General features: G+C 37.8%; 1 protein-coding gene and 1 pseudogene across 39 annotated transcripts in view; one reads left to right on the top strand and one right to left on the bottom strand.

Annotated features, from left to right (window-relative positions):
* LOC101711305 (calcium/calmodulin-dependent protein kinase type II subunit delta) overlaps positions 1–26,978 on the bottom strand; it is a 342,306-nt gene that overhangs the window by 169,963 nt on the left and 145,365 nt on the right. The gene's annotated exons all lie outside the window — the stretch shown is intronic.
* Positions 15,789–15,918, top strand: LOC147821803 (U4 spliceosomal RNA; annotated as a pseudogene).

Below are 26,978 nucleotides of genomic sequence, written 5' to 3'. Positions count from 1 at the left end.
TGAGTGGTCATACCTAAGATTTTTAACAAGAGAGAGCACAGTATCCATAAGAAATAAATTCTTGGATGGTGCAATATTTCAGTCAGACAGCAAATTTTCTTGAGTATTATATGACAGAGTATTACTGTGAACAAGTCAATTGTGTCTCAGCCTTTCTTCAATCATTGGGACCAAATCCCCTTACTAATTATGTGATTCTGAATTCTAGATCTTCTACATCATTGGATTTGCAGTGGTAGCATCTTGTGATAGTTTCATATTCTCTTCTACTGTAGGAACACGATGCAGTATGACTATGTGGCAAACAATGTGAACAAGCCACAGGTTATAGTCAAATAAACTAGAAAATGTCTTTATCTGTAACTATTAAATCAATCATCTTTATCCAATAAACCAATTATTTCATCAGACAACATAGCTTTCTGCGTTTCTTTTTTCTTTTCTTTTTTGAACTTATCTGGTATTGAGAAAATTTAACCAACTGTTTAACCCAATAGACAAACTGCCAAGCTCAGAGGCCTCCTCGACCTGCTGCACACACCACAGCTCTCTTTCAAAATGCAAGTCAGATCACGTCACACTTGCCCAGGTAAAAACTGTTGAAGGCTGAAGACCGGTCTAATGGTAAAGAGCAAACTCCTTAACATGACCCATTTACCATTTAATTTATCATACAAACTGGGACAGTTGGACAGTAAAAGTGGGTGACTAATTTTTTACAGCAGGAAACCAGGACAGACCCTGGAAAAGAGGTTAGTGTGGTCACCTGACACAAACCTGCCATCCACTTCCCTGAAGTTACCTTCCTTCTCCTCCCTGCTCTGGTCGCCTCCAGCAGCACAGGTACCTTTTCACACTGGTACCCTCAGTCCTCTCTTGCAATAAGCCACACCCCCAAGACTAGTTCTGTGGCTTAGCATTCTCTTTCTTTCCCTCCAAGTTAAGCCCTACCAATGCTTCAGAACTTAAACATTGCTTCTTCCGGGAAGTCACTTCTGGCTTCACCAACAAACTCTCACTGGACTGCCGATGGCCACAGTGGCACATGACAGTGCCCATGAGGTTTTGTGTTTCCTGAAACCTAGAGCCATCTGTGACTAGCTTATTCTAGCATATACCTACAAGAAATTAGGCAAGGGCCGGGGATTTAATTCAGTGGTTCCTCTGCCTACCTACCAAGCGCAAGGTCCCAAGTTCGATCCCCGGTACAAAATTTAAAAAAAAGAAAGAAAGAAACTAGGTAAATGTTTGTTGAAAAAATAGATTTTGGTATTAGTCTATAAGCAAGTGAGTTCTCCTGAATCAAAGAGTCCCTTGTTGAAGGATAAGCCCACACTTCTGTAACTGCAAAATAAATACAAAGGCAAACCCTTATTATCTTTGGTCACCTACAGTCACCACACAGGCACTCTAAAAATTGCTGAGAAAGCTGACCTTCAGTTTCTTACAAAGACATCCTATTACTTAGGATGCTTATTAAACCCTGACTTTCCTTGAAGTTTTGTGTGTGTCCTTGACAGAAGTCAAGTCCTCTCCTCTGAACAAGCATATGGAGTAAAGAGGAAGAGATCCTTGCCAAGCCAGCCGACATCTAGTGATCAATGGAGCAGATATAGAGGCTGTGGCAGGATCAAACTTCTCCTTAGTTCTTTGTATACATCTACTTTAATCCATGGAAGACTGAAGACAGGGAGCAGGTGCTAAATAATAGAGCTGTGATGATGAACCAGTATTGTTCCAGTAAACATTTACAGAGTTCACGCATCGTGCAAAGTACTATAGATATAAGCAGAGAACATAATGTGTCTAATCTTATGAAATTAATGCTCAGATATGGATGACTGACTAATGTTAAACAAATAGATAAATATAAATGTAGGAGAGTGGTAAGTACTCTAAAAAACACTAACCAGACAGAGAAGTGAGTACCAGGGAAAAACAGATGGAAGATATTTTGGAAACATCTCCTTGATTAGGTGAATTTTAAGGGAAGAACAGAATGAAGTGTAGGCTGGGAGCAGTGGCACATGCCTGTAATCCCAGCACTCGGGAGGCTAAGGCAGGAATATTGACGCAAGATCAAGTCCAGCCTGGGCTACATAGTGAGTTCAAAGCCAGCCAGGACTACATAGCGAGACCCTGTCTCAAAAAAAGGAGGAAGAGGAGGAGGGAGAGGGGGAGGGGGGAGGGGGAAATATACATGGCAGAAATGGGATGCCTCAGGGAAGGTCTGATGCAAGACTGAGGGAATAGCAGGTCCAAAGCTCCTAAGAGGTCACTACGCTTGACCTGTTTGATAAGCAATGGGTAATGAGAATGAAAAGAAGGAAATGAGGTGGGAGGTGTGTGGATGTGTGTGAAGGTGTTAGGTAGGGGTTATAAAACGCTTTCCCTTTCCCTCTGAGGCAATTGGAAATTCACTGTAGGGTTCTGAGGAGGAGGTGATCTGTTAGTATTAAAAGCAGCAGGGGCCGGGGATTTAGCTCAGTGATTCTGGCACCTGCCTCACAAGCTGAATGTCCCGAGTTTGATCCCCGGTACAAAAAACAAAAAAGAATAAAAGCAGCAGCACAACTAACAGGGTATGTTGAAGATACACTGTAAGAAAACAAAGGCAGAAACTCAGAAGCACATATGTGAGAAGCCTGGTGAAAGATAATGGAGTTTCAAATCAGGCTAGAGGCTCTGAAGGCACAGATGTGGTCAGATTCTAGATATATTTTGAAAGTACTGCTGACAGGAACTTTTGACAAGCTAGCTGCGGGATGTGCTACACAGAGAGGGAATGTACGGCTTCAAAGGTTTTGTCCTAAGTAACCAGTATATTGAAATATGTGAAGACAGAAGAGAAAAAGGCTGAGAAGATGGGAGTAAATGTGAAATGTGCATCTAAATGGAGAAATCAAGGACAAAGTTGATAGATAAATTCTTTCTTCAGAGCATGAAATCATGCTCGGTCTACTTGAATACAGCATATTAACATTAGGTGTCTGAACACCATACGTCATACTTGAGAGAGAGAGCTTAGAAGTTGGGAGGAACATGGACGATGTGATCCTGGCTGCCACTGACCCATCACTGCATCTAGATGTGCTCTGTGTGCTCAGGTTCTCTGCCGTGAAATGGGGATACCAAGAATTCCTCGGCAGACTTGTGACAATTACAGGAAACAATGTACATAAGTTTAAAATGTCCATGGTATAGGGCCGGGGATTTAGCTTAGTGGTTTCAACGCCTGCTGCGCAAGCTCAAGGACCTGAGTTCGATCCCCGGTACAAAAAAAAAAAAAAGTCCATGGTATAAATAAGCACTAAATGAATGTTGTGTATTAATATTATTAAAAGTTAAAGAGAACTGTTATAAATACATTTGTTTTAAATTTTACAGTAAATAAATTTGATACAATTATTTTTATGAATAACTATTGTATGAAATAAATCCTGAAGTGTTGTTGTCATGAGGCAGTTATTCCAGCATGTGTGACAACAGGGTTTCAGAGGACAGTCAGCCTGAGGATGAGCAGAAGCACTGGTGTAGACCCTGATTGCTAATATCTTCCTCTCCAGTATGCAAAATGCAGAATGTATCCCTGAACTCCTCATGTACAAGTCAGTGGGATGGAGTTAGATTCAGCTCAGCATGCTGAATCCATGCAACTGAGAATGATCCATCTGCATCTAACTTTAAAAAACATTTCTTATTACACTGATTATAAACAATAGTGTTAAGATTTTTCATGCAAATTTATAAATGTTTGTTAACAATAGGTTTTACTTTTATCCTTGAATAAAGCAGCAAATTATCATCTGGAAACTTTCCATTATTTCTCTTTAATCATTGATTGCCATGTGATGCTCTGTTTAAAGCTAGAGGAAATAGAGAAAAATATCTCACAAAATAATTGTTATTACTAAATGCTTACATTTCTGTACAGAAATGTGTTCCTTTATCCAGGCATGGTGTCATACTCCTGTAATTTCAGCACTCTTGGATGCTGATGAAGGAGTATTGCAGGTATGAGCCCAGCCTGGGCAATGTAGCAACTTAGTAGGACAGTGTCTATAAAGAAGGAAGGAAGGAAGGAAGGAAGGAAGGAAGGAAGGAAGGAAGGAAGGCGTTCTCTTAAAATGTAAAGATAAATTCGATTTTTAAAGCTCAAATCATTATTTTCTATCATATTTCTCTAAAAAAAATTTCAGACTGCTTATTACACATAATTTCCATTGTGTGTAGTAGTTAGCTTGAACACTGAATTAACAAATACCAAAATTCTGCTTCTGGGGAAAATACATGATTAGTCTCCTGCAAGACCCTAGTCAAAATTTTTGTCAACTAATCAATATGTAACCTTGTTTGATGTTTGTTTCTATTTAAAGATAACTTCTTTGACACAAACTATTGATGCACAGACATTGAACTACTGGCCAGTGACATTGTAACTCATGAATGAATGATGCTTATGTAACATATACATTTTATCCCATAAAGCACAGCACAACCTTCTCGAGTTTAGAAATACTAAATACCACTTCAGCACTATGTTTGAAGGCCACTTTAAACAGCAAAATTACCAACAAAAAGCACAAAAACATGGCATTCCGTAGCTGTGAAAAGGACATTTGTTTATAGAGTATGAGAGCTGAAAGAAGAAGGCAGAGTGTTAGCCACACATACTGGCACATGCCTGCAATCCCAGCTACTCTGGAGGCCAAGGCAGGAGCATCTCAAGTTCAAACCCAACCTGGGCTACTCCACAAGACTCACCCTCAGAAACTGGAAAATGTCAGGGTGTAGTTCAGCCCTCCTTGAGTTCAATCCCTGGTACCAGAAAAAGGTAGAGTGTTGCCTTCTTTTACCTTGGCTGGGGCAGCACATAATCACAGGAGTGACAGAGATTTTACTGCTCTGCACATGTCTGTGAGTGTTCAGAAGTGACCACCAAATTGCTGCAGGTATTAACGAGGTTACAAATAAAATTTCAAAGCCCAGCCCTACTCACACATACGGAATCTACAGAGAAGGAGGATCAACTATATTTATTGAGTTTCAAATGATCATGTTTTTAGTTCTTTAATTATATTCATCTGCTCTTGAGCACCACTGTCAAGATATTATTAAACACAAATATTTAGCTGTAGATAAGGAATTAAACCTATGTAGTTAACCATTCATAAAATAGACATTTTTATTTATCAGTTATCACATGATCAATGTACTTTGAAAGTCATATTTTCTAGATATAATCTTTCTCAATATTTTATACTTCATGTATAATCATAAACACCAGTAAAAGGCTACAAATAAATGATGATACTGTGTTAGACACAACATTAGCAAATTACTCTGCAGTTTAATCTGTAAGCCTGGCTGCCATTCAGGAAGGGAATATAAAAGAAAAAAAAAGAGGAAGAAGAGATAAAGTCCTGTTAATTTTAAAAAGTCATCTTCAACACTGATATGAGCTATGATTGACACTAATATGAAAATTATATTTTAAAATGAGCAGTAAATTCAGAAGTCTGAGTGACCTCTCATCTGAAAGCCTGCTGCAGAACAGTGAGGTGGGGCGTGTTTGATATCCATCTCCCTCTCTGATCCTCTCACAGGATTTGCCTCTCCTGCTACAAAGCCCCTAGGGATTCAAATTATTCATCATTTCATGACATATTTAGGGCTTTGTGGCAAAAGCAACTCTCTCAAATGATGCATGTGAATAAAAAGGGTGGAAAAGAAAGGTTTTTCATTACATAATGAAAAACAAAGGTAATGGTTTCTTTCTAGTAAAGATGCATTTCTTTTTTTAAGGGATAATAAAAATGTTAGAGAATGAAAGGCTATTTCAGGGTCATTTTGGAAAAGTTTCAGTTTGTAATAGCTGCCAAACAGAAACTCTTTTGAAGGAGGCTGAAGGTTTATCTACACAACTAAGATCTAAGGAAGGAGCTGCAGAACCTAGTTCTCTTGCTCCCAGGCACCAGTTAGGACAAAGTAAAATCGTGTGCAAGGTGTCAAGCACAGTTGGAAGAGCACTGCCACGAACCTAAGACATTCTTCATTTCTATAAGATTTTCTAATCTAAACAGTAAAATAATTTAGAGCTCAACAGTCCCCAGTAATTAAGAGAATCATGGTTTTTACTGGAAGCATATCCTTTCAATTATATAATTCATTAAACACAAAAAACAATGAGCAAGAAACTGCTAAGTGCCAGACTGAACAGACACCCATTGGGTGAAGCCTCTGAAAAACATAAACTATTGATGTAAACAAATAAGTTTATATCAGAAACTCATAGAACATAAGGTGACAATTTCTGAATGACCATTTGTGCCATAATCATTTTGCAAACCAAGCATGGACCTAAAATATTTTACTAATTTAGATTTTAGGAAAGATGATATTACCTGACCAAAGTTTTAAAAGTTTTTCATGTTTTTAAATGTTCATTTTTACAATAATAAATGACTTTTGCAAAAGATACATTTTATGTAGTGACTTGGTACACATATAAATAAAAATACACACATAAATGAATAAGGTAAACACAATTCTGAAACATACCACATGAAATACACTCTGACATTTAATGAAATTTATTTCATTATAGTCAGTGATCACTGGTCTTGATAAACAGTTTGAAAAAGACTGGACAATAGTATTTGTTTTACCTCTTCCAGTTCAGGGCCTCAGTCTTAGCAGTGAATTCCCTTAATAGTGAAAAAGAATTCCATCTCTATTAAATTCTTTAGATGTATAATGTATATCAAATAAATTTGCTTTTCTCAATTATATTATGTTCTTAGTAAAAAAAAAAAAAAAACCAGAAAGAAGAGAGGGAAAACAACTCCATTCTGCCAATTTCCTTTGATAGCTTTCAAATCCAACTTCCCTGGGCAAGACTTACATGCAGGAAGTGATATATAATTCACAATATTTAAAAAGCTTTTCACTGTACACTTAACATATTAATTAAGAAAAGTAATTTAATCCAGCAGCATGATGAATCAGGTCCATGTTATCCATAGCAATTTATACATAAATTTAACACTTTACCTAGGTTCATCTTTATTTTCCTTCTTAGTCACATTTAATTCAAGTCACCATATTAAATGCCATTTGATGGGTTGCAAAAAAAGAAAAAGGAATGTGTAGGTATTTAAAATGAAATGCTCACATAGGTTTGGGCTGTATGGGGACAGAGAACAAAGAATAAATAGAACCATTTTAATTGCCTTGGGAAACACTATCAATGACTGCTTCACAGTATTATTATTATTTTTTTGTTTGGTTCTGGGTATCAAACTCCAGACCTTGCGCTTGTGAGGCAGGCAGCAGAACCACTAAGCTAAATCCCCAGCCCCTTGTTTCACAGTGTTATTGAGACTTCACAAATTCATCATATATAGTATGGCTTTTCTAGTTTATCCATTCATTCTTACTAAAATTAGTGAGCTGTTAGATATTGGCTATGTGGTCTCAGAAAGAAATTACTCACACATTTGTTTCAGCAGGGTCCTATGATTATTTTATTGACTGCAAACATTTGAACCCACCTCAACTAGTCTAAGAAACTTATTAAACCAATTATCAAGTAGCTTCTAGAATTGTTAGGAGGGCTCAAGACTAAGTTTCCAAGGAACAAAATCCCAAAACTGAGCCCGAGAACTAGCCTGATAGAAAACAGTTGCTATTTCATCTACTCCTATTAAAATCAATCATGTACTCCCCAACAACCAGGGTCACCAGAATCAGTATCACCCATCAATTGTATTTTATACTTATGACTTCTCAAATCAAAGCCCTATATCATCACACTCACTGAAAAAATAGAAGATCTGTGGAAAACCTTTTTGTTTTTTTGAACTGAGTAGTCTTAAAGGAAGAATGGCCAACATCTGTCAGACTGGACAACTGAGTCTAAGGACATGCTTGCGTCCCAGCTGTAAGAGAAGCTAGGAATTTGATTTCTGACTTCTTAGTTGGTAGGACAGGACTCATAACATTATAATTTCACAAATTTACAAAGTTTACTCAAAAACCCATGGAATATGGCAATTATCTACTACACTTGTATTTTGTGTAACATATCATGAACCATTAAAAAAAAAGAAAAAAGGGCTGGGGATTTTAGCTCAGTGATTCCACCACCTGCCCTGCAAGCACAAGGACCCACGTTTGATTCCCAGTACCCCCCCACACCCCCCAAAGAAAGAAAGAAAGAAAAAACAAACCCTGGAGTTTCAAATCTGACAAGGACCTTAGGAAAGAATGACAACCTACCTATTTGTTATACAAATGGAATCCAGGACTTATCTATTCATTAAAATCAAAATGAAAAACTGATATTGTAAAGTAAGTGATGGTTTTTTAAATGGGTCATTCAAAAATCACCTTGTCTCATCTTCTGCCACTAGTGTTAATTATGAGCACAGAATAGCTCAGTTGAAAGTTATAGGGCTGAAGGTGTACATTTGATGATTTAAAAAAGTATCTAGACTGGTTGCACCTAGCATCACCAACACCAATGTTACCTTCACCCATAAGAATCTGCTAGCCTATGATTTTGTGAGTTGCTGCCATGAGATACCAAGCTTCTGAAATACTTCTCTTCTACCCATCAACACACACAAGAGCAAGTCAAATGTCTTAGAAAGAAGCCAAAACTAAAACCAAAATGTTCATTGAGGAAATGCTGTCTCTGACATCTATCTGCCTTTCCTGAAGTTGAAATGGACTATAGCTTCTGGGAGCCCAGTTAAGCATAGAGTATAGTGGTGAAAATATGATGCTATGATCCTGTTTGAAACTGACAAAATCTGAAAAATAAGTCAGAAAGGAAATATGTGTGAAGGCTAAATGAAGAGAAAGCACTTAGAAGATGGCATGATTCCCTACAACAATGGTGAAATTAAGGAGCCCTTGTAGAGTATGATTTAATTCACATACTTTGAAGGAAAATAGAACAAACAGAGGACTCCAATGATGGAACTTTAGAAATAAGCCTACTTTCATTAATTGAAATGGTATTATTTAGATGGGAGAATAATAAGCATACATATCTATGACCTTCTGTCCAGAGTATGGTATGCAAATTTATAAAATAATAATAGCAGTTATCAATTTTACCCAAAGCATTTACAGAGTGAAGAGAAAGGTTCCTGATCTAATAAAGAAAATCCTTAAAGTCCAAACCTCTCAAATTTAAAAACCTCCTGTATCTTCCCTTTCATCTTTGACATTAAACATCTTCATGCTTCTCTCTGGTTCTCAAATCTTTTCCTCTGGAATCAACATCAACAGTAAGTGCAAAGGAACACAAGCTAAAGTCATTTTCAGGGACAGAACTCAAATTCAAGCCAAAGCATAAATACACAATCATCACCTTTCCTATTCTGTATTAAGCTTTCATGCTCTGACTTAGGATTAATCTTTCACCACCAGTAATCATTGCTCCACAGTCACAGGTTTTAATCATGTAAGAACAACTTAAAACATTCTTAAGTACTTTAATATACTGATAGTCAATCAAATGCATTCTCTTTTCTAAGAGACAAGACAAGAGAGAGAGAGAGGGAAGGAGGGAGAGAAAAAGAAAAGGGGAAAGGAGGTAGAGAAAGCTACTAAAAGCATGCACATACCTTTTAAGTCATTATCCTTTCAGGGTATAACACATAACATCATAACCATGATACTGATTCTGCTAAACCCTAGTGTCAAAGTCTATAGCCCCTTCAAAGGTACTCATAAAGAAACAGAACAGAATCGGAGCAACTTCCAGTCCAAATACCTAGGTGCTTCTCAGCCTGAATTAGAAACTTCATAAAGTAGCACAGAATCTCCAAGTGCTGAAGAACATCAGAAAATAATGTTCCATGCAAGATTAGGAAATAATCTATTCCTAGGCATAAAGTCAATTTTAAGTTTTTCAAAAGGTAACTTGTTTCCTATAACACTATCTACTTTAAATGGAATAGCTGCTTTTTCACATAAAGATTCAAGTCAGGATAACATGCCTATAAAACTATATAGTAAAAAAAACCCACAAACAACAACTCAACAAAAAAGGTATAGAATAAATTTTATTGAAGACTACACCAAGAGATATGCAAGCAAATCATATGAGGAAACTAAATGGACACATTAAAAGGCATCCTATTGTTAAGAGTCTTCAGAGTTATAAGATATTGATGTACAAAAATATTTATCTACAAAAAAAGTATTTATCTATTTCTTCTAGTTTTATGGGCAATACTCAAAAGGTAATTCCCATTGCATATGGTTTTTTGCTATTTCTATTGAAAGACTATATCACCATAGTTACCATAATTACATACTTCTCTACAGAAAGCTACCTCCAAAGGACATGATTTAAATAGCCTGACAGAGAAAACACTATCAATGCAGAGAAAGTAAAAACAACATACGAAAAGTAACTGGATACCAAGTCTAACAATAATAGCAGTCACAGCTCCAAATAACATCATTTATAAATCAATTAAAAGCAGCATTCATAAATATGAGAAACTCATTCCATTTCCAAACATAATCAGATTACACTTCCAGGAGGAATTAATGTCACAGAGTATTTGGCCATTACTGTAATTGCCATTTCCAAAAGGATAAACAAAACAATCTCAGGCCTTGAGAATGTCACTGAGAGCTACTATTAGAGCTGAGTGTTAGCTCTGCAAACAGACGTCTGGCTACTTTTTAGATTCCTGTGGGTAGGGTGCTTGGTAACTCTGCCCACTTTCATCATAAAGATGAACATAATATAACATAACTTGTTGGACCGTTATGACTGTTACACAAGATTATGTATACAGAACATTCAGCATCATACCTTGCACACTGTATACATTCAATAAATTGTGAGCAGTTATAATACGAAGAATTAGCTTCATAAAATTTGCTATCACATAATGGTTGGGAAAGGAACAATTATTGTGCATGTTTCATTAAAAATATCTCTGGAGAAAGTCTCATTTACTTTTAAAAGTATAACAAGAAGCACACATAGGAAACAGTCCTATTTGTAGCAGAGTTCTACAAAACACTGAAAATTGTTTACCAATCTTCCAAAGAGTCATTCACAAAAGAGCAACCTTCAAGGTTTCTCTCTTCTTTCCTTCCTTCTCTGATCCTCTACAACTGTCCATATTTTAATTAATATAGTGTGGGAAGCAGACAGTTTGAATCAAGTTTTGTCCACTGCTAGGTCCTAACATTTTTATTCGGGCTTATCTGGCAAATGGGAAAAGTTATCAACTTTAAGGAATGACTAAGAGACTGTCTAGGAATAAACTCTTTGAAATAAAAGAGAGAATTGGCAAATTAATATTGACCCACTAATAAAATGGAGTACAGTGTTTTTGATATTCCTTTGGTGGTGAAAAAAAGTCAGTGAATAAAATCCAAACTTTAATGAGGAGAGGGAAAAAGAGCAATATTGAGAGTAACAGGAGACCAAGTCCAATGCCAAGAGTCAAAGTACCAAGGAATATCATTTGTAATTTAAATAAAATCTGCATTCACAGAAATGAGATACTCATTCAGTGTCTGCTTCATTCACTACTCTACAGGACAAAGAGGTACAATTAGCATCACAATACTTTGTTTCCATATATTAATTCAACAAATATTTTTTGGGCACCAGTTCTCTGCTAGGAAACTTTCCAGGTATTTGGGAATAAACAGTAAACAAAACTTAGAAAACAATTTCATGGAATTTATATTCCCATCTATCAGGAAAGCTATTACGGCATTCTCCCTCAGATCTGGCCAGAAGTGGAGTCATCAAGTTCTTGACTTACAAGATCTTCATAAGCCTAGAAGGGAGGACTTCCAGGAAGATGGCAGAGTAATGAACAGCAGAGAAACAGCCTCTCCAAGATTTCCAGAAACTTGAATAAAGCAATGTGAAGAAGACTGGAAGGATGAAAGTGGGTTTCTGGGACCCAGTATGCATCTGAAGCAAGAACTGTGGCTCACAGGGTGGGGAGAGAGACTTCAATGAAGAAGGAGGAGGCAGCAAGTGTCATTTTCTCCTTGAGCCCTGACTCATTGCTTAGGAAGGGTGGCTCAAACCTGAAGACTCATGGTGACTGCTGGCCACCCCAGAGGCCTCCAAGGAAAGATGTATCAGTGGAACAGAGCAGCGGGCGCAGCTGATGGCAGTGGCTGGTGAGCCACCCAGTTTCAGCGATCCTCCAGGAGAGGGTGATCAGTCAATCATCATCTTGGAGAGGAGCTAACTTAGCTCAGAAATTGAGGCAGTTGGGCCAGGGATTTAGCTCAGTGGTGCCAGGACTGCCTTGCAAGCAGTCCTGAGTTTGATCCCTGGTGGTAGCAAAAAAAAAAAAAAAAAGAAAAGGAAAAAGAAATTGAGGCAGCTGTGGGCTGGCTCCATCAGGATGAGGCTGAACAAAGTTCAAGTTGGCAAGAGGTCAAGTAGCCAAGTTCAAGCCATCTGGGAGCCAAGTTCAAACTGGCAGAAGGCACAGAGTGCTGCAGGCTGAACAAATCAGGTTCCAGCTTCACAGAGAGAAACCAGCCTGAGCTTCAGAACTAAAGGTACAGACTTGCAGGGATTATCCAATATCTGAGCATAAATCTACAGCTGGCTTGTTGGAATTAATCAACACAGATCTGTACTCTGTGTGCCCAACTTGTCTACCAGTGATAGCAGAGACACACATTAAAGTGGACATTTTTAAAATTTCCTTCTTTTATTGTTCTTTCTTTTCTTATTTTTGGTTTTGTGTGTTTTCTTTGCTTTTTTTCTTGCTTGTTCTTGTTTATATCAGTGTGAACATTGTTTCTAGATTTTTTTCTTGTTGTTTCTCTGTTCTGTACTTCTTTTTCTTTCTTGTATCTTTCTGCCCTGTATTCTTCACCAGTTTCCCAAAGTTTTCATAATCGTCTTCTGTCTTCCAGCCTTGCTTCTATCTCTTTCTCTTCTATTTCTCTATTTTTCCCCTAATCCCTTTTAAATCCCCCCCCCCCGAGGGTAAAATCACTATACTAAGGGCATATTTACTGTATACAATTTTCTGGTTTGTTTTAGATTTTTTTATATAACCATAAATCTAGTTCATATGGTTAGAGGTGCCAAATTAAGTTATCACATTTTGTCATTTTCTAGGCTGTATTTGATGTTATTGTACTACTTTAGCCAAGGCATCATAAGTGTTTAATTAGTTGTTCTTCCTGATATGCCAAGTCTGAGATTGCCTGAGAGTCATAAACAATACTATAGGCCAGTGCCAAAGAACCAGGGTCTAGGCCAAATAGGCAGCAATTTCTTATCCCTGATAAGTTAAAGAGGTAGGACCTTGCAACATATTCAAAACTCATAAGCCAGCTATATCCACAGGATATCTCTGAGAAGGAGCCATTCCTTAAGAATTCTAAATGCTAGCAATAAAGCTACTTGCCATATGCAAATTTACTAGCATCAACCTAGGAATTAATCTAAAAAAAAAAGAAAGAAACTGAGAAGACACTTAAGAAAGATGCAACTCCAAACTTCCAGCCCAAAGGCAAACCCAGGGGACAATGAGGTGAAACAATTTGAAACCTACCTGCCTGGACTTGCAGCAGTGGTAACAGCAGAAGTAACAAAGGAGATGAGTAAGACTCTAGAAAAAATAAAATCAGAAATAGTTTCCAGATAACTAAGAGATAGTAATCATAATGAAAGACCTGGGTACTGACTTTAGAGCAGATATGCATTTAAAAAAAATTACAGGAGCTTAGGAAAATGATGGAAATCATGAATGCCCAATAGAGGAAAGAAATGGAATCCACGAAACAGATATCCAGGTGATTAAAAATTCCACTGAAAGTACACTCAGCAGAATGGCTAATGTGAGGATGGACTATCAAATATAGAAACAGGATTGTGGTTAGTGATCATGAAAAGAAAGATTTCTTAGAAACAGCAAGGGACCATGATAGGAGTCAATGAAAAAGCGAGATAGTGCAAATTACATTAAAAAAAAAAAAAAAACCTGTTCACAGAAGTAACAGCAGAAACCTTCCAAAGTAGGGAAAAGAATTTGACATACAGATAAGTGAGGCATAGAGAACTCTAATTAGCCATAAACAACAACAACAAAAAAATCTACATTAAGGCATATAATAGGAAAGATTCCAGAAATTCAATGCAAGGACAGAATACTAAAAGCTATTGAAGAAAAGAAACAAGTCATCTATAAAAGAAAGCTTATCTGAATCACAGCAAACTTCTCAACACAAACCCTCAAGTCAAGGAGAGCATGGAATGAAGTATTTCAAGCCCTAAAAGAAAACAATCCCCAACCCAAATTATTGTATATAGCAAAACTATCTTTCAAGATTGAGGGAGAAATAAAATACTTCCATGACAAATAACACCTGAAGAAATTCATGACCACCAAACCAAAACTCCAAAATGTTCTGAAGGACGTTCTAGAAAGAGATAACAAGGACTACAACTCCATGAACCCAAACAGAATGAATCCACCAGGCAAGGCAAGCAATTAAACAGAAGGGAAAGCAAAGGGGAATCAAATAACAGGAAAATAACATGACAAGTATAACTCAACATGTACCTGTTATAACTATCAATGAAAATGGTGTCAATTCACCAATCAAAAGAAATAGACTGACAAAATGGATCAAAAAGCAAGATTCAACAATATACTGCATATAAGAAACACATTTAATTCAAAAAGAAATTCACTGGGAGTCAAAGGATAGAAAACAATACTCTGTACATCAGGAACCCAAAAGAAGCAGGGGCAGCTATTCTATTTGCAGGCAAAGTAGATTTCAAGCCAACACTGTTTAAGAGAGACAAAGAAGGTCACTACATCCTTGTAAAGGGAATCATCCAAGAGGAAAAAATAACAATTATAAATATATATGCATCAAATAACAGTGCACCCAACCATATTAATGGGCATGAAAAATCAAATAAGCACTAATACAATTATAATGAGGAACCTCAATACACCACTGTCACACATAGACAAAACACCTAATCAAAAAAAATCAACAAAGCCAGGGATTTAGCTCAATGTTTCCGCTGCCTGCTATGCAGGCACAAGGTCCCGAGTTTGATTACCAGTACCAAAAAAAACAACCAACAATTCAAAAAAAAATCAACAAAAAAAATCAGAACTGAACCAAACTTTCAAACAAATGGACTTAGAAGATGTCTACAGTGTTCTACCCCACAATATCAAAATACACTTTCTTCACAGCTGCACATGGGACATTCTCCAAAATAGATCATAAACTAGCTACAGAACATGCTTAAGTAACTGCAAAGGAATTGAAATTATCTCATTCACATTATCAGACCTGCAATAATCATAGTGAAATTATCTCATTCATGTTATCAGACCTGCAATTATCATAGTGCAATAAAACTGGAAATCATGTGGCAAAAGAAACCACAAGAACTTCATATACACATGGAAATTAAATAACACCATCTTGAACAACCAATGGGTCACACATGAAATTAAAGATGAAATTACAGAGTTTCTACAGTTGAATAATAATGCCAGTACAACATACTGGAACTTGAGGAGTGCAATGAAAGCAGTCCTATGAGAGAAATTTATAGTGGTGAATTCCCATATCAGAAAAACAGATTCAGCTCAAAGAAACAACCTAATGTTGAACCTCAAGCTTCTAGAAAAAGATGAGCAAGTCAAGCCCAAAGCTCATAGAGGGAAAAAATTATAAAAATCAGAACAGAAATTACTGCAATGGAGACTAAGAAAAAAATATAAAAAATCTTTGCACAGTAGCAGTATCATAGCCAATGAGGTTTATCTGAGGCATGATTATTGTTAATAGAAAACAATATAAAGAATCAATGAACCGAAGAGTTGGTTCTTGGAAATAAAACTGACAAATCCTTAGCCAAACTTATCAAGAAAAGAAAGAAAAGACTCAAATTTATGTAGTTAGGAATGAAAAAGGTGGAATCACAATAGATCCTGCAGAAATCCAGATCATTAATACCTACTATGAGAACCTCTATTCTAATAAGATGGGAAACATAGAAGAAATGGACAGATTCCTATATACATATGAATTACCAAAGGTGAATCAAAAAGATATAAAAATTCTAAATAAACCAGTATCAGTCAATAAAATTGAAGATGTAGTTGAAAACTCACCAACAAAAACAAACTCAGACCCTGATGGATTCACTGCTGAATTCTGCAGGAAATTTAGAGACCTAATGTGGCTACTTCTCAAATACTTCAATAAATTTCAAAGAGAAGCAATACTACCAAATTCATTCCTAGAAGCAAATATTACTCTGATACCAAAACTAGAAAAGAATCCAACTGAAAAACAGAATGACAGGCCAATTGCTCTCATGAACATAGACTCAAAAATCATCAATAACATACTGGCAAACAGAATGCAGCAAATCATCAAGAAATTATGCACCACGACCAAATAGGATTCATCCCAGAGATACAGGGATGGTTCAACATAAGGAAATTAATAAATGTAACACACCATATTAACAGAAACAAGTCAAAAACCATATGATCATCTCAATAGATGCAGAAAAAGCATATAAAAAAGTCCAACACCCATTCGTAATAAAATCCCTACAGAAAACTGGAATAGGTTGTGTTTGTCTCTGTCTGATAAAAGCCATCTATGACAAAGCAAGAGCCAACATCATACTAAATGATCAAAAAATTGAAAGTTTTCACTCTAAAATCAAGAATAAGACAAGGATGTGCACTATTACCACTCTTATTCAATACTTCTGAAAATATCACCCAGAGCAATTGAACAGGAGAAAGAAATAAAAGGAATAAGAATAGGAAAGGAAGAAGTTAAATTATCATTATTTGCAGATAACATGATACTCTGCATAGAAGACCCCAAAAACTTCACCAAAGATTTCTACTTTTAATAACCAAATTCAGTCATGTAGCTGGATCCAAACTCAACACTCAAAATCAGTAGCATTTCTGTACTCAAATAACAAACTGGGAGAGAAATTAGGAAAAAAAAACCTTTTACAATAACATCCCCCCAAAATGAAGTGCCTAGGAACCAATCTAATGAATGAAGTAAAAGACCTTTACATGGAAAACTACAATACTCTGAAAAAAGAGACTGAAGAGTATATCAGAAAATGGAATAACATCCCTTGTTCTTGAGTAGGAAAAATCAATATACTGAAAATGGCCATACTTCCAAGATTGTTAAACAGATTTAATGCAATCTTGATCAAAACACTAATATGTCACAGAATTAGAGAAAACAATCCTAAAATTCATTTGGAACCAGAAGATAACTAGAATAGCAAAAGGAATTCCGGGCAACAAAGGCAAGGCAGGGAGCATCACAATCCCTAACTTGAAATTATATTACAAAGCTACTGTGATAAAAACAGCATGGTAAGGATCGATGGAACAGATCAGAAGATACAGAAACAACTCCAAACATACTCAGCTACCTTTATCTTTGACAAAGGAGCCAAACACCTTCACTGGAAGAAAGATAGGCTCTTTAATAAATGGTGGTGGAAAAACTGGCTTTCTACATGCATGCCAAAGATTAAAACTAGACCCATCTCTCACTATCCACTAAATTAAAATCAAAATGTATCAAAGATCTAAATATTAAAACAGAAACCCTAAATCTTCTGGAAGATAGCCCAGGTAGAGCTCTCAAAGACATTGGTGTAGGCAATGACTTTATGAACAAAACCCTAATTGTATAGGAAATATCATAAAAAATTAACAACTTGGATCTAATATTATTAAAAAGGTTTTGCACACCAAAAGAAATCACCAACAGAGTGGTGAGAGACAACCAACAGTGTGGAAAAAAACTTTTACCAGCTGTTCCTCAGACAAAGGACTAATATTTAAAATATATAAAGAACTGAAAAAACTGAAAAAAATCAGACTCCTCAAATTTAAAGACCCAATCCAAACATGGGCATCTGAAATGAAAAGACACCAGAGGAAGAAGTAGAAATAGCATAAATGAAATATATGCTTCTACTCTTATGAAGTAGAAATAAATATATGAAAAATGTTCAACATGACTGGTCATTCAAGAGATACAAACTAAAACAACTCTGAGATTCCAACTTAATTCAGAAAGAATGGCTGTTATCAAGAAATCAACCAATAACAAATGCTGGTGGGGTTGTGGGGAAAAAGGAACTCTTCTCCACTAGTGTTGCGAGTGTAGACTGGTGTAACCACTGTGGGAACTAATATGGAGATTCCTCAAAATCTAGGACTAAAGGTTCCATTTGATACAGCTATTCCCCTTCTTGATAACTTCCCAAAAGATACAAAGCATCATACTACAGTGATATTATGGCACACCCCATGTTTACAGCACAATAGTTTGTAATGGCTAAATACTGGAAACAGCCCAAATGCCCATCAACCGATGAATGGATAAAGAAGTTGTGAGCATCTTTTATACAATGGAGTACTACATTGCCATAAAGATGGATAACCTTGAGACATTTCTAGGTAAATGGATGTACCTTGGAACCATACTCTTGAGTGAAATAAATTGGATATACATGTGTAAATATTGCAATGTTTCTCTGGTATAAGAAATCAAAAGTAGAAATAAAGACTATAATGTATAACAGATATTGGGAAGTAGGAAGAAAATGTTCAAATGAGAAGGGGAACAAGGGAGGAAGAAGAGGGAAAGGAAGGAAGGGGAGGGGAAAACAAGAAAAATGAAAGATAAAATGGAATCAAAACTCTTATAAGAAATGGGTAGAAGGGAGCAGTAGGGAATGGAAAAAAATATGAATCAAGATATATCATGAACAAGTGCAAATTTCATCTGATGAATGCTATCATTTTGTGTATCTAAAATGTACCAAAAAATGATTTGCTTAAAAAAAAAAAAAGCCTATAAGGCCATGATTCTCCTTTAACCAGTACATGCATTTACCTGATCTTGTAATTGTCCTGACATACTGGCACACAGAATAAAAAACTAGGCACTGCAAAATAAAAGCAAGCCAGAAATGAAATCCCCGTCAACAAAGATGAGGGGCTGGCAATTAGTTGGAGGTAGTGTGATAAGTAGGAGACAACACAGTAGGAAACACACAATAGGAGACAATATTTTTTTTTGCTAGATAGAGCACATCTGACTTTTGAGAAACATTCATCAAAATCATTCTTCTGATAACTACCAATACTGCCTCTTGGTAAATAAGGATACTCAAGTGGTAGTGGAGTTTTAGGGTAAAATCCTTTTTTCCAGGGGTCCTCTAGACCAGGCTCAGCCACCCGTCCAAATAAATCTAATGGAGATGTCGATGTGAAAGGCAGGAAGAGCTTTAATAAGCATGGTCATTCTGGGAAGAACAGATATGGAGGCTTAGGATTTGTCTTTAAGGGGTTGACAGGAACTTTGAGGTTTTATAGAAAAAGGGAGCAAAAGTGAAGTTTTGGGGTTTATTAGCTCTACGATTTACAGAGCTGGGCAGACTTGGTAATCATGGTCAAGCAAGGATCTGGCTAATCCTTATCTGAGGACTGGTTTTTCAAGTCACCTCTAGAAGTCCTTATGGCTTGAAGGGGCAATCTGGTTCCTAAGAGATAACTGCTCTTGCTAAAGGACAACCTCAGTTGCTGTCATGGTATAAATGCTCCCACTCAGGGGGTGATCTCACAATCAGGTGATCTGTCTGCAGTCCCAGGTGACTGCAGATATAACACATGGCTTTCAGGTGCTGCTCCAGGGTCTGGAACAGAATGTCACAAGAACTGGCAACTGAAAAACCCTACAATCTTGAACATACCTAAGTCATGCTCATCTTGGTGGCCTCAGTCTTAAAGGGGAATGAGATAAGGTTAGATAAATTTAGGGCTAATAAATCTTGAATTATCAGTTTTCAGACAGATACTCCTTAAGTGATTAACATGCCTATGTGCAGAGCTGAGAGGAATCTGACCCAAAGTTTGAAGTCAATAAAGGAGACAGATATAAAATAAAGGCAGAGACACCAAGCTTTATTCTGCTTTTAGTACTGATTAGGTATCTGCTTCTAAGCCCTCTTATACAAGTGTTGATAAATTTAAGCACAAACATTTCTGAGACTTAGAGTCTAAATCCAACATAAATCATATGGATCTTGTTAAAATGATTTGAATAGTTACTGAAAACACAAGAAATTAAGGTTCCTTTGAACTCTAAAAGCCTGTGATGTAGGTAGGAAACTATATAATAGTAGGTACTGTGATAGATCCTTTGCATCTATAATTCCTAATCTTCCTAACAATGTGAGATAGGCTTATATCCAGCTTTGAAAATTTTGTTTTCAGAAAAAGGAAGGAAAAGGAACTTGGTTCTGCAAAAAAAGTAATAAAATGGAGGATACGGAGCTCAAATTCAGGTCTGTTGTGTTTGAAAGCCAGCACATTTTTTTTTAACTAAGTTAACTAAGCCTTGGCCTTCAAAAATCAGGATAAGTTAAGCATTTTTATTTATCTGGTACACAAAAACAGAGTAGGCATATGTGAACTGGGGAGTGGAGAAATGCACTGATGGAAGAAATAAATGTCCCCTGCTAATTTTTTCTAATTAGTGCTTTATGTTTGTTTTAGTGGAGAATCTGCACTTATGGTTTATTCTCAAAGCATGTATAGTGGTACCTCCATTCACAAACTCAATTCTTTCCACGACTGTGGTTGCAAATCAAATTGGATAAGAACTGAATCAATTTTATTGTACTTTATCTGTAAAGGTTGGGCATTGCCAAAGTGAAAAGGGATCTTTAGCAACCAACATTCTGCCAATGGGGAACTGTACAAACGTGCCCATTGTGAAGTCTGGCATCTGTTCTGATTGGTTGACTCTCAGGTCACACTTATAAAATATTTTAAAAATCATTCCTGGTAGCATTCTGTCCACTTCTGATGTTGTATTTTGAGCCTGATGCCTACCAAACTTCAGACTTGTATCCAATAATTTCTTTGGCACCTCCACTTGCAGGTGTAATAGACACTTTGAAACTATTGTGCCAGCAACTAATCCTCTTCTCTTCATTTTACATTATACTCATCTGAGCAGCTACACCCAGCTACACCCATCACCTTCAGGCCCACTCCATTATTCTTGTGTCTCAGGATTTATCCTTGACTTCCTGGTCTAGCACTACTCACAGCCACCCCATCAGTATAATCTACCTTCCAAACACCTTGTGTGTGACCACAGACCCCTCCACTGCCACCAGGCCAATCAAGTCATTGACTATAGCTGCCTTCTCACAGGACTTCTGAGTTAAGGGGACCACTCTAACTCATATGATGCAAATGATCTCCTTACCACAGAAGTCACACCTGCTCACTCCTCCTCTCAGAACTTTCCAAAGTCATCCTTAAGTCATTTTGGTCTGCCATAACAGAATATCTGGCTTAAACAACAGATATTTATTTCTTACCATTCTGGAGGCTGATGTCAAAGATCAAGGTGCAAACAGATTTGGTTCCTAGTGAAGGCATACTTCCTAACTCACAGCTGGCCACTTTCATACTTTAGCCTCAGATAATGGGGAGAGAGAGAACTCTGGATTATTCTTCTTCTTGTAAGGTCTCTAATCCTAACCTGGGAGTCCCACCTTCACAATGCCATCTAGACCCAGTCAACTCCCAAAGGTCCTACCTCCAAATACCATCACTTTGTGGGTTAGTCCCTGGACACATGAATGGGGCTGGGGCACACAGATCTTACTCAGTCTGTAATACCACCTCATGAAGATGGAAAGGGAAGGTTGTCACCACAGCCTACAGGCCCGTCCCCTCTGGTAACATCATGTATGATTTCCAACTCCTCACACCCACCCCTACATATTGTGTGCTGCTCTAGACTTCCCATTGCAAAGCCAGCTCCCTCCTTTCCTCCAGAAGAGGAGCCTGACCTTGGGCAGACTTGATTTATTGGTTACTTTGTCAGCTTTGTTCACTGCTTTATTAGAGGTATCTAGAAGACTGGCACAATATTCAAAAACTGAGCTGCTAAAAATGGATGAAGAAATGAGTAAGTCCAATTTTATAGGCCAAGTGTCATTCTAACTCTGCAATGATTTTCCTACAATTCTCCAAATAACTCTATATGCAAAATAGCAAATCCCTAGTGTTTTATGTTGTTTTTCAAATTAATGAAAAGTAAAACATATCAAGTAGGACAAGAAAGCTGAGCGACAGCAAGGTTAAAAGGGAGTTTAGTTTAAAGTACCATTAGCAAATCTCATAAACTCCTGAGACCTTATCTTTCTTCCCTTGGTTTCATTTGTGTTCGGTTTCACAAATCCTCACTGAAGAAGCTAAATGCATTCTTTTGTTTTGGTTTGGGCACATATTCAACAATTTTATTAGCAAGCACACAATAATCTAATTACTCTAGAAATTCTCTTGAAATCTGTTATTTATAGATGTACTGTGGTATAAACTGGAATGCAATTTGCTGAAAAATATCTATCAAGTAAGATATGATCTGAAATATTTTTTCAAGAAGCTATAAAAGCCTAAGTCATTTCTTTTTTGTCCCTTTTTGTTGTGTAGGTTGGTTCACAGGCCTCTACTGTGCAGTTTCTAGAAGGCTGCCTTAGCAAACCAGAGTTGAATGCTTTTGAAATAATGACAAACAGTGAATCTGCACACAAGCACTCAAGGTCTCTGAACTGGTTTCCTAGGTCTACAACAGTTCTTGTACCAAAAGCAAGAGAGAATGGCAGTCCTGTCCTTGTCCACTGTTACTGGACCAAGAGGTCTCCAGCTTCCCTATTCCAATCTGATATTGTGAATCTGCTCTGGCCTCCTAATATGCTTCAGAGGCTGATTCACTAGTCACTCTTCCCATTTCTGAGTCCTCTGAGCAGAAGCTATAGCTCAGAGAAGAGTAGAGCGAGCAGTACACTTAAAGCATTCTGTGAATTTTTCCTGGCACTCAAATGCAGGGGAGCAAAGGAAGCTGCACTGTGCAGGTGGGGTAGAAAAGCAGGTGAGCTTGAATAACCGATAAAAGCCTGGTATGTGGGTTTGTGGAGAAAGACAGAGAGGGAAACAGAGATTGACTGACAGACCGACCGACAGACAGACAGACACATGCAGAGGCAGAGGCAGAACCATGGGGGACAAGAAGAAAACTGAGTTCAGTATTTGGAGAATGTGAGCATGTGAATCATGTAAATCATGAGACACTCAGGCAGAAATTCATTATTTTCCTTCTGAGGTGTGACTCCCACAGAGCTGCCTCCCCAGCGGGAAGATGGGGTACTCAGAAGATGCAGAATACAATCTCCTTACAGTTGGCCCGGTGGACTTTCAGCATCAGGGTAGATGGCAAGTGGGCCATTTTATGGCCTTAGCAAAGTGAGATGTAAGAAAAGAACAGCAGAACTTCACCCTCAATAAGCAGCTACGTGTTTCTGAAAAGCACTCATTAGGACTGTGCTTGCTCAGCTCTAGAGAAGAAACTATTCAAATATCCTCGATATCTGCCCCAGCTGAATTTAGCCACCAGGAAAACAATGACTTAGAAAAACACAGGCACAGCCCAAAAAAGTATCTGAGAGACAACGATAGTAAGGGTGGGGCTCCCATGTGATCTGAAAAGGTATCATATTGATGATGGCTCACTTTTCTAGTGACTACTGACATAGCTCAACAGGAATCAGAAAAGCGCACAGTACATTAGGAAAACACTGCATAAGAACAGGCATGATCACTGTGTGCCTTAGTTTGGGGTGGCCCTGAAGGTAAAATGTGGATGAAGTTCCTTAGGTCAAGGAGCTAAATTATAGGGGGAATAAGGACATGTGAATGGGTAATGGGGAAGCAGAGCGCCCCCTAACCCACACCTGTGTGCAGACTAGAGAAGGAAGCTGCACCACCTGAGTCACCCCAACAGCAGGTGCCTGTGTACACTGCACCACCCAGGCAGAATGACAAAGGACAAAGGTCAGAGGGAGATGAGGGCCAAGAGAAAGGTGGAGATCGATGGACAGGGGGAAAAGGGGGAAAGGAGCATTTCCCACCAGGAAAATGCAAGTGGAAAGGCACTAAGAAAAGAGGGAAAAAACAGAAATTGCACAGTTTGGGGAAGGGACATCTGTATGGTTGTAAAGTAGAGAAAAATTAAGGGAATACATAAAGGATTTTGCAGTGTTAAAATTTCAGAATTTTGCCTGAAGAAGTAGGGAGCCCTGGGAGGACTTTAAGGGAAGAAGGGGTAGATCTAATCTGCTTTACCTTTTGTTTGTTTACTTGTTTGTTTTAAGACATCTTTCTATGTAGTTCAGGCTGGCCTTGAATTAACTATGACTATGTAGCATAGGCTGGCCTCAAACTCCGGATCTTCTTGCCTCAGTCTCCTTAGTGCTGGGATGACAGGTGTAGCAGCCTCTAATCTACATTTAAAAAGACACCTTTCTCAGTGGGAAAGGGAAGCCTTCAGAAGAGGAGAGGACTAGGACAGCCTAGATTATGCCACATGGTTTAAGGAGTGGAACAGATTTAAAAGCCATGAAGGAAGGTGAAGTGAGAGGGTTGCTACAAAATTAAAAACTGGCCAGGAAAAGAGAGGAGGGCAGAACACACTCAGCCTGCAGCTCAGTCAGGGCTGTAGGGTGAGTCAGGGAATAGAAGGAAAGGAGCAAGTCTGGGTGGGGGCCAGGAAATGCTGGGGTGGAAAAGAAGGACCATTTTATAAACAGTATTATTAATCAGGTGTCAAGACACATACTTGTGAATGTTCAATCAGCTCATGAGGAACTTGTCTGGAGAGAGACGTTAAACTCAAACACAGATTAAGGAGTTATTAATATATTAATGAGACATGCTGGGGGGATTTAAAAGAGAGGCCCAGGAGAAGGAGCTCAGGAAAGAGATTGGGAATGCTGGAGATGAAACAGACAGCAAGAAAACACTTGTGTCACCAAAGCCAATGGGGGCGACTCACGTGTGCAGCTAGAGAGCAACATCAAGTAAGACTAGAAGATTCCACAGGACTTCAAAATAAGGAGGAGTGAGTGGTCACCCGAGAGCAGTTTCATGACATTAACAGAAGCCTAAATACAGAGGTTGGGAAACCAAAGGGAACTTAAAATGAAAACAGGGTGCTTTTCTCCAAAATCCTCAGTGAGGAGAACCTGAGGGGAAATTGCTTATGTCATTCACAGTGTGCTAACAACTCCTCACATGCGGAAGGGTGACCACCTGGCCTGGTCCACCAACATTCATTTCAACATTCGTGATTTGGGGGCAACCCTGTTTGCTCTTCCCTAAATCTTGTCTTTGGAAACATACTAATCTGTCCAGCAACCTGCAGAAAGAATTCAGCACACAACTCCCTCCTCTCCCTGTATCTAATTTGGGCACTCACATGTTCCTGGAAACTGCTGAGTGTTTTCACGTGTAAGTGCCCTAACTTCCCCGAGGCGTACTAAGCCCCTTATATGTCTGGGATTTTACTGGTCACATTCAAGCACTTTATTGAAATTAAAAAACAAACAAACAGCTGCACAGAGAAATCTCACAGCTTCCCACAGATAAGGAAGTGAAGGACAGAGTAGAAATTTGAACTTTAGAGTCAAACAAACATATTTGGACCCTGGTTCCACCCTTCATAAACTCAGAAATCTCAGTCAAATTAAATTAATCTCTTTGAGACTCTAGTTCCTCACATGTAGAGAACACATAGTAAATAGTGATAAAAGGACCTTCTATTAAGGATTATCAATTATCATAAGATAATTTTGGTAAATATTTAGACATAATAGGTTCAGATTATCATGATCTAAGAAGCTAATAATCTTTCTGACAGATTTCATTCTTTAGACTTGGTGTGAAGATGAAAAAAGGGACAGGGAGTCTGGCATTCCATGGAGTTGAGTAGGTTTCTAGCCCAAAGGTTTCCTGAAGATTTAAAGAACTAACATCATCTCTAGAATAATGTTTTTATGTTCCTTGAAAATGTGTATCCAAATTACCTGGGATGCCTGACTTAAAAATAAGGAAGTTTATGAACATTAAACAGACAAAAATAAATTAATGGTGGATTCCTAGAGTGCACTTTAGCCAAACTGTGCCAGTGAAACCAAGGACATGCAATGGGACCAAGGGAAATTAGTATCCACGAATGAAGGCTTCGACCCCAGAGTCCACCTCAACCCAACTGTATTCTGCCCATTGGTTACTGCATTCCAAAAACATTAAGAAACAAATCCAATTTTTGTTTTGTTTTGGTTTTTTCATTTTGTTTTTTTGAGAGAGGGTCTTGCTCTGTAGTTCAGCCTATCCTTGAGCTCGCTATGTAGTCTAGGCTGGCTTCGAAATCAAGACAATCCTCCTGCCTCAGTCTCCTTAGGGCTGCCATTACAGACATGCACGAGCATACCTGCCTACAAATCCAGTTTTTAAGCTTCACTGAATAATGGATTATTTATTAGGATTCCTAGTCACACTGGGCTCCACAGAGGCATTTTATTCCAAAGTGGCTATCATCATAAAGTGGGTTGAAAGTTAGAGGGTTGGTGGGAAGAGTCCAAAACCACTCCTTTCCATGGCTGTAGAAAATGAGGGTGTCTCTCAACACTATCAGAACCTCCATCTACCTCTATGTGTTGGCTGCCCACCTTCCTCATACATGCAAACATCATCAGAAGCAGACAGAAGGACACCCTGTCTGAACCAAATGCTATCCAATAGGGAAGTATGTACTTACAAGAAAATGTGCCTCATAGCACATTAGAGATTTCATTACTGTAGACAGAATGATAGACTTCATTCCCAAGCTCTTGTGTGCAGGATCACATATTTGGTGGGACCACACTCATGGCAATATCAAGGACCTTAAAGTTGATGGAATACTCTCAGATCTTTTTCATTCATTGACTGATAAATATTGGAAGAATTGTTTTACAAAATATCATGTTTTTTGAATTGAAATGTATT

The sequence above is a fragment of the Heterocephalus glaber genome, unplaced genomic scaffold (genome assembly GCF_053883595.1).
Source record: "Heterocephalus glaber isolate CG9 unplaced genomic scaffold, H.glaber_assembly_v1.0 deba00001690, whole genome shotgun sequence".
NCBI lineage: Eukaryota > Metazoa > Chordata > Mammalia > Rodentia > Bathyergidae > Heterocephalus > Heterocephalus glaber.
The sequence above is the reverse complement of the archived record's forward strand: the minus strand, read 5'-3'. Positions and strand labels throughout refer to the sequence as shown.